The 8,441-nt window shown below is 34.4% G+C and overlaps 1 non-coding gene across 1 annotated transcript; it reads right to left on the bottom strand.

The window, feature by feature from the left end:
- Window positions 1-840: 840 nt before the first annotated feature.
- On the bottom strand, window positions 841-947 carry LOC123941093. Its single transcript, XR_006818184.1, has one exon. It is a non-coding gene; the product is annotated as a U6 spliceosomal RNA (small nuclear RNA).
- Window positions 948-8,441: the final 7,494 nt, after the last annotated feature.

Here is an 8,441-nt window from a genome sequence, read left to right as displayed (position 1 = left end):
ATAAATAAGTCATGAAAAGATGCTTATTTCACCAATTTTCCTACTTCTATTCTGACAGAGTGACAGTGTCCCCATATATGGGGACACTGGGTGGCCAGATGTTCCAAAGTATGGGTATTCTCTTTTGTTTTTCTAATTATATGCCAAGCATCTATCAGAGTGCTCAGGAAAATAACATTTCTGAATAAATGAATGAAAAGAACCAAAACAGAAGCATTTTAGGTATGACATTTTGACTACATTTAAAAAAATACTTATGTCATTTTATTTGATGAAGCGATTCTATATAGTTATAAAGTAGTCATTTTCAAACTACACCAGGAATTTCCATATGTAGGGACTGTCCTCCCACATTTACCAAGAGGCAATAATAAGGGGAATAAATAGGAATATGAAGGTGGATGTGACATTTCATGACAAACGAGTCTGATGGTCTCATTTGTTATCATAGTCAGTCATTGAAAATATGCCAATTCTTGCCCATCAATAAAATTTTATTTTTTTCCACAACTCAGATAATGAATTTTATGTGGAATTTTGTAGAATGATTTAATTAAATAGGAAAGTTTGTAACAATTTGAGTCAACATGCCAATGGAAGAAAAGACACAGGTGCTTTTATCTTTATATTCTTTGGGAAATATCTAAGGGTCCAAATGTCATTTGAAAAGTTTTAAAAGGCATTTTTTATATGGAAAAGCATTTTCAGTATTAATACCTGATATTTTTATGTAAATTTAAGTGAGAATGACAAATTTGCAAAATTTGAGGGGTTATTTTATCAAAAGGGCTTTTAAAATTTAGCTGATGTAGTTCAAATATCCCTTTACTTTTTTTTTTTTTCAGTATGAAACACTTCATGAATTTAGTGACATCCTTGTGCCAGGGCTGTGATAATCTTCTCCTTATTGTTCATAATTTTAGCTTAAGTGCTGCTGAAGTGAGCACTCCCTTTTCCTTTCGTGACAATGCATTCTTTTGTCTTTGAGATTTAAGCTCACAGTGCCTGTTCAAGAAAATAATATGGAAGGAAGCCTAATGAACTTACAGAAAATGTTGATTTTGGACAGGTAAAAGAATGAAATGATCTGAAGTACTTGTTATAAATGCGTATGATGAATTAGTCTATCACATTTAATAATATGCTTTATCCCTTTCAATTAAAGCTATTATGCACAGATTCAAGTACTTTTAAAGAGTAAATGTTATGTGGATAGATAGAAAAATGATATTATCATTGCATTCCATGCTCAATAGTATTTTGCACTATTTCAAAGGACAAAAGTTTATATTTTTATTTATATGCTATTTTTTTAGGGTTTAAAAACTGAACCTGTGACAAAACATGTCAAATTAACCTTTAAAATATGGGAAATATTGGGGAGCCTGAGTAGTTCAGTCCATGAAGCTTCGGGCTCCCTGCTCAGAGGGGAGCCTGCTTCTCCTTCTCCCTCTGTTGCTCCTCCTGTTTGTGTTTTATCTCTCTTTCTCAAATAAATACATAAGATCTTAAAAAAATAAAATATGGGAAATATTTTATGCATAAGTGTCATGTGTTCTGATAAATTTTATTAGTTAAAAAAAAGCTTATAATGTTGTGCTAAAATACTGATGGGCTATTTGAGTTTATCTTGAAAATGAATGCATATAGGTGGCATGCATTCCTTTAGAGGGCTGCATGTTGAAAAACAAAGATGAGAAAAAAATAGTTAAACTTTTATCTCAACTCAGCATCAAATAAGACAAATTAACTTTACTTAAGGTGATATACACAGATTATTATTAGGATTTCTAATGAAACTACAGCATACATTTAATGGGATTATTCAAAAGGAACTAATTAGAGAAAAGCATTTCAGACATGAATATAAAGATAACTTATTTATTTTTATTTATTTACTTGAGAGAGAGAAATACCAAGTGAGAGAGAGCAAGAGCAGGGAATGGGGGCAGATAGGGGTGGGGCAGAGGGAGAAGAAGAAGCAGGCTCCCTACTGAGCAGGGAGTCTTATGTGGGGCTCAATCCCAGGACCCTGGGATCATGACCTGAGCTAAAGGCAGACACTTAACTGACTGAGCCACCAGGATATAATATAAGGATATTTTAAAGGGGTATACTTATGAAAATTCTCTAATTATTATTGCAGTTTCTCCAAATGTCCATAGTTTCAATTTGGAACTATTAACATAAGAAATTAATATTTTATTTTATGTAATTGTCTTTCCAATGAAAACTATAACTACCTTTGAGGAATTCTGCCTTTATACTTGATTAAATAACAACAACAAAAGTACAACACCTTCCGAAGTAAAACACAAAAGTCATTTACATATGGGGACTCACCTTACTTCAAGATTATGCTTGTGAAACCTGCAGTAAAATTCACTCCACTGACTCTCTATTGCCCTACTTTTGTCATTATACTCTTAAGCCTTTAAAAAGATGTTAGGTATTCTTTCTCTCAAGTAAAACACAGTTTACTTGACAAAGATGTATAAAAAAGTGTGTGTGTGTGTGTGTGTGTCTCTGTGTGTGCATGTGTGTGTCTGCGTGTGCATATATGTCTGTCTATGTTGGCTGATCCTTCCATCAAGTCCTATTTTACATGTTGATGGCAAGGTGTTGTTATAAACTGAGCCTCAAACTCAGTGAGAGCACAGGGCACAGGGAATGATGATGGCATTGGTCAACTAGTTCTTGTGGGGGATTTCCTGTGGGTCATTGGATGATGGGTCAGAGGGAAGGCAGAACCAAATGTATGGAAAGCCACTTGGGATACAAATCAAAGAAGACAGTACTTCATTTTAGGTGTGAGTCACAAATTCATGAAATAAGTATAATTTTCATTTTAAAAAAAGGAAACTGATTTCAGGAAGTTTAAGGCATTCATCTAGAGTTCTAAAGTAATATCAGAAGCAGGATTTTAACTTTTAACATCCTATGTTATCAAAAGTACCAAATATTCTGAGAAGTATAAAGGCAGACATTCTCTGGTTTTCTTCAATTGAGACTCTGCCTTATATTTTCATAAAGGAAATACATAAACATAAACTATAGTCAGGTATGAAGTTCAGTATCTCTGCTAAAAAGAAATATGTTAATTAAGAAAAAATATAGCAGAGTCATTTTAGAAAACATTTATTTGATGGCAATAACTCCAGAATTACAGCACGCTCATTGAGAGCTTTTTCACTTGCCTCTTCTCTACAGTATGATGGTACAAAAAGGATCTGAAGGCTTGGCACTTGAAAGAGGAAAGGTGGAAAACCTATAACTTACTCTTAATTATCAAAAATAGAATGCATAAAGTGACTTTCACACTCTTGAGTATAAAACACATCAAAAATTACCAGTAGACATCCTCTTACGGCTATAATTCACTCATTTGGTTTTACAGAGTCCTCAATGTGTCTGTTTTCTTTGGTCTACCTATTTCTCCTCTCCCCATCACTCATTATCCCTATTATTCCTCTCCCATCGACTCTTCAATTGGCACATTTCCATACTCCCCATTATGCTTACAAATAATCTCATTAAAAGAGTACAGCTCACCAAAGAGCACTTGTTCTATCAAGGGTGGAACTGACATTAGACACACTTCTCCATGGGCAGGATTCAAATGCTTTACTGGAAATACACCCTCACATCTGGTTGCTGCTCAGTGGTTAAGTACATAGCCGCATTATTGAGATCAATTATTGCCTGCCTGAGCTAGAAAACAGTTTACAACCTAATGAGAGGGTGAAAAGAATAGTGCTCCGTGAAGTGATCATTGACTGAAATATCAAGGACCTCTTGTGTCAAAGTGGTAACAACGTAAAATCTAACAGCAATAGTGTCTCAAGATCCTATGCTGATTTCCTAGTGGTATTTATTCAGCCTAATATCAAAGACATATGCAATCTTGGCGACTGCAGGGACCGTAAAGGCTCAGTTAGCAGCGTAGCCAAGAAATTAAAAGGTGGCAAATACTTCATGATTAAATTCCCATTTCCCATTCTTGATTCTGTTTACTATTTCATTTTGATCCATTTCTTTTCTCACACGTTTTAATATCAGAGGAAATTGGATATACTTGCAAAATGATGATTTTCGTTTGAAATGAAAAACACACCCACAAAAACTCCTGGTCGAACAACAGCAAACTACCACAGAAAAGGACACACACACCTCCTCACTCAAGTACCTCCTGCCAAGAGAACGAGGGCTTCCTGCTTGCTTAGATAACAGGCTGGCGCATCACACACTTGACTTCTGAAGAGTGGGTGGTAGTGAAGGGAAAGCAGCAGGGATAGGGGGGTGTGGGGAGGATTCTTGATAGAAGAAGAACTATACAAAAGGGTCGAGAGAGCAGGGCCAAGTTAGTGGCAGACGGCAGAATGCAAGTTCTGACAAGCTAATTTTATTTTTTGTCTGCACAGTACATTTGTAAAATGACAAAAAAAGTAAATTTGGTTTCACAGATGCCTGCTGTGTAATATTGAATTTGGTTTCCTTGCTCAAGAACAGAATTTACCTCTTGATTAAGCCCTTACTTTTAAAGTCAAGTAAACCTTTTCATAGTCTGAAAGTCACTTGAGCTTTAAAATACAATGATTTTCCTTTCCAGGAAGAAAAGGTGACATAGCAGTGAAACTATTTTAGCATTTAAATATTCTACAAAAGCCAGTACACTATACCAATTCTAGCAATCCTATCCTCAATCAAGTGAAGAGATAAATTATTCTTTTCCCTAAACACATTTACTGATCTTAAGGGAGTCTGAAAATTTTATCACTACCTTCAGCAGTACTTAAGATCACACCTATGTCTCATCAATTGGGGAATGCTAACTTATAAGCATTTTCTTTGCTATATATCAAAATCTGATAAATAGCAAATGATTTTCAAGGGAAATTTGTAATGTATAATTCCAAAAAGTACTTATTTGCAAAAAATAATATAAAGGTGAATCAGCAACTAAATGTAAGGGAGTCTTAAAAGAAGATTAAGTTCTTGGGGCACCTGGGTGTCTCAGTGGGTTAAAGCCTCTGCCTTTGGCTCAGGTCATGATCCCAAGTCCTGGGATTGAGCCGGTCATTAGGCTCTCTGCTCAGCAGGGAGCCTGTTTCCCTTCCTCTCTCTGCCTGCCTCTCTGCCTACTTGTAATCTCTCTCTGTCAAATAAATAAATAAAATCTTAAAAAAAAAAGAAGATTAAGTTCTTTAGCTTCTGTGATCCATGAATACTTTTTAAATTAAAATTTCTTATAATATTTAAATAATATATAATGCATTAAAATTTAACTCATGCACTACATCTAAATAGCATTAAACCCACAAAACTTTACAGAATATAACACAATATACAACATGAGGAAATAAATTGAGTTTTTGATGAGAATGATGCTTTCCTTTCTGTATCCCAAATTTTCTAATTTTTAATAAGGGATATTTTTTAATAAGACCACTAGAACTTCGAGTATATTAATTAGCAATACTGACACTAGTACTACTGAGTAGTGGTGTTTACCATTCCCTCCAAATATTGTCAGGATTTTCTCTAATGATTACTTAGGAAACTACAATAATTCTGAGCACATTTCTGTTCCACAGGATGACTTCCTAATTTTCTCCTCCAAGAAAGCTGAGAATATGACAGGAAATTTCAGGTATAATTAAAACAAGTATTAGTTCAAATCTTAATGAACATAAGCATTCATTGTGACCAGAGCCCTTCACAATTCTGATCTTTTAAAAAAAGATTTTATTTATTTATTTGCCAGAGAGACAGCCCGTGAGAGAGACAGCACAGGTAGGGGGTGAAGCAGAGGGAGAGGGAGAAGCAGACTCTCCGCGGAGCAGGGAGCCTGATGTGGGGCTCAATCCCAGGACCTTGGAATCATGACCTGAGCCAAAGGCAGATGCTTAACCTACTGAGCCAATGCCCCCAAAATTCTGATTTAAAACAACCCTGGAAACAGAATTGTGAAACAGAGAGTTTCCTTTTTTGTCCTTTAAATCATTTCTTCCGTTTTAAAATGCATATCAACAAAATAACAAGGGTTTTGGTTGCTTCTAAGTCAAATACTGTAGTTACTTTATCTAAATTATATATTGGATCTGTATCTATTTCTGTAATAGCAAACAAATTTTTAAAAATAAAATTTTATTTTTATTGAGCTTAAGTTAATAATCTCACTAAGTATTAGAATCAGAAGTATAGTAGGTCCCAGCAGGATTGAGTAATAACCCGTCATGAGCACAGTTAGGAAGCCAGGTGGCAAGCATGTGCTACTGTGTTTGTGTACTCCTCAACCACACCTAGTGGGGTGGGCTGTTAAAACCCTGAAAGGCAGCCTTTATGCTGGCCTGGCATAAAGCTGTGCTTTCTTCTTTAAATATCGGTGCCTCTGCCTCTCTAGGCCAAGAGTCTCTGGCTACTCCAAGAGCAGGGGTGAAACATTTATGCACATATAAGCTCACAGCAGCCCTGATAATGGAACAAAATTTTATTGTGTAATCGTAAGATATAACCATGATTTCAACATACAAGGACCATTAACCAAAGCGGTTAATAACAAATACATTTGTATGTGTGTAAGTGTGTGTGTGTGTGTGTGTGTACGTGTATTTAATGTATTTTATATAGATATATTGTGTAATATCTTACTAGAGTATAATTTGCTTGAGATGGTAGCCTTTACAAGTCTGAGCTCAGATCTGAAAAAAACAAGCATTTCTGTAAACAAACATATTTAAGAATACGCATAACGTATATTTATTCAAAATACTCTCACATACCCATGATTTGTATACCAAAATGTCTGTATACCAAAATCCAAATAAATGATAGTTATTATTTTTATGTCATTTGTATCTTTTTTGACATCTATGTAATATATACATATATAGTGTTGGATTGTTTCTGACTTTTAGTTTGTAGCTGTGACGCTAGGTAACAATGTATCAGCGTTGATTATGCTTAAATCATACAAACTACCTTTAAAATGGGAGATACGTTAAATATATAATTAGAATAAGAACTCAGTTTGAAAGAAACCAATTATACTCCATTTCTTAAAAGATATTTGATTTTTATTATATTTCTTTTTTTTTTAATATTTTATTTATTTGACAAAGAGAAATCACAACCAAGCAGAGAGGCAGGCAGAGAGAGAGGAGGAAGCAGGCTCCCCGCGGAGCAGAGAGCCCGATGTGGGGCTCGATCCCAGGACCCTGGGATCATGACCTGAGCCGAAGGCAGAGGCTGTAACCCACTGAGACACCCAGGCGCCCCATGATTTTTATTATATTTCTTTCTGACTGTAATAGCCAACAGTGATTGTATATTGCAAATAAAAATAATGTAAATTAACCTTATCGTTCCCTCATTCTTTGTAGTATCCTGGGTTCTGTTTATTTCAGGATATTTTCTTTATGGATTGGAAGAATGAATGGGTCATGGTTGATAATGGGAGAATGGGGTGGGGCAGTTTGAAAGTAGAAAGAGAATTGTGTAAAACTGAAAATCTGCATTTTGTATCCATATGTTTATTTAACATTATCTTTAAGGATTTCTTAAATTGATAATCTTCAAAGTAACATTTTACAGAGATACATAATATTTTTTATGTTACCAAGTCACTGTTTTTTAAGCTCAAACATGAAGTGATGAAACATTTCCTAAAATTAATTTCTACTTGTGAAAACTCTAGGTTTTTAGAAGACACAAGTTTGTTAACAGTCTTTGTATATAGAGCCATTTTACTTTTGCGGGGAGGTCAGGAATAGTTATTGTTTTAGAGAAATAAATAAACTTGAACCATCAAAGCGTCACTCTCATTTCACCCATGCAGCATTTCATCCTCTAATATCAGTATGCAGATGGTACTTCATTTGTGATGATTCATTAATTTTTTGCACAAGTAATATTCCAGAGAACCTCACTGGGAGGAGCTAGCTATTCTGTTATTGTGATGTAAGCTGTTTACTTAATATAATTATTTTTTACATGTGAAGAGTATATTCTAGTCCTATCTTCTGAGAATAGGTTTCAATTTCTAATAAAATATATTTAAGGAGTTTATCAATAACATTATAACATGCTAATACATTAATATCCGTATCTTGCTTATACTCCCTGTATGAACTCTACGTGTGTGTGATATTTAATTTTTTTGTATTCTAATATTTAATGAGTCTATTTATTTTATGGCAAATTGTTATAACCAGATAATCTTTGAAAATTTTACCTTTTCATAAAACAAAATGGGATATTTCATTGTTTTTCTGTACTCTCTATCAACTTATGTAAGAGGTAGCCTTAGCTCCAAGTTAGAGAGTGAAACGTAAGAATGTAGGTCTTGTATCTTCACGTGGATTCTTTGATACTTTTTCAGTTTTATTCATAGTTATTAGTTAGTCTCATATTGAGTCAAATTTGCATAAATATGCCCCAGG

This window comes from Meles meles, chromosome 4 (assembly GCF_922984935.1).
Source record: "Meles meles chromosome 4, mMelMel3.1 paternal haplotype, whole genome shotgun sequence".
NCBI classification, from domain to species: Eukaryota; Metazoa; Chordata; class Mammalia; order Carnivora; family Mustelidae; genus Meles; species Meles meles.
Note: the sequence above shows the minus strand (reverse complement) of the source record. Positions and strands in the feature narration are given on the sequence as shown.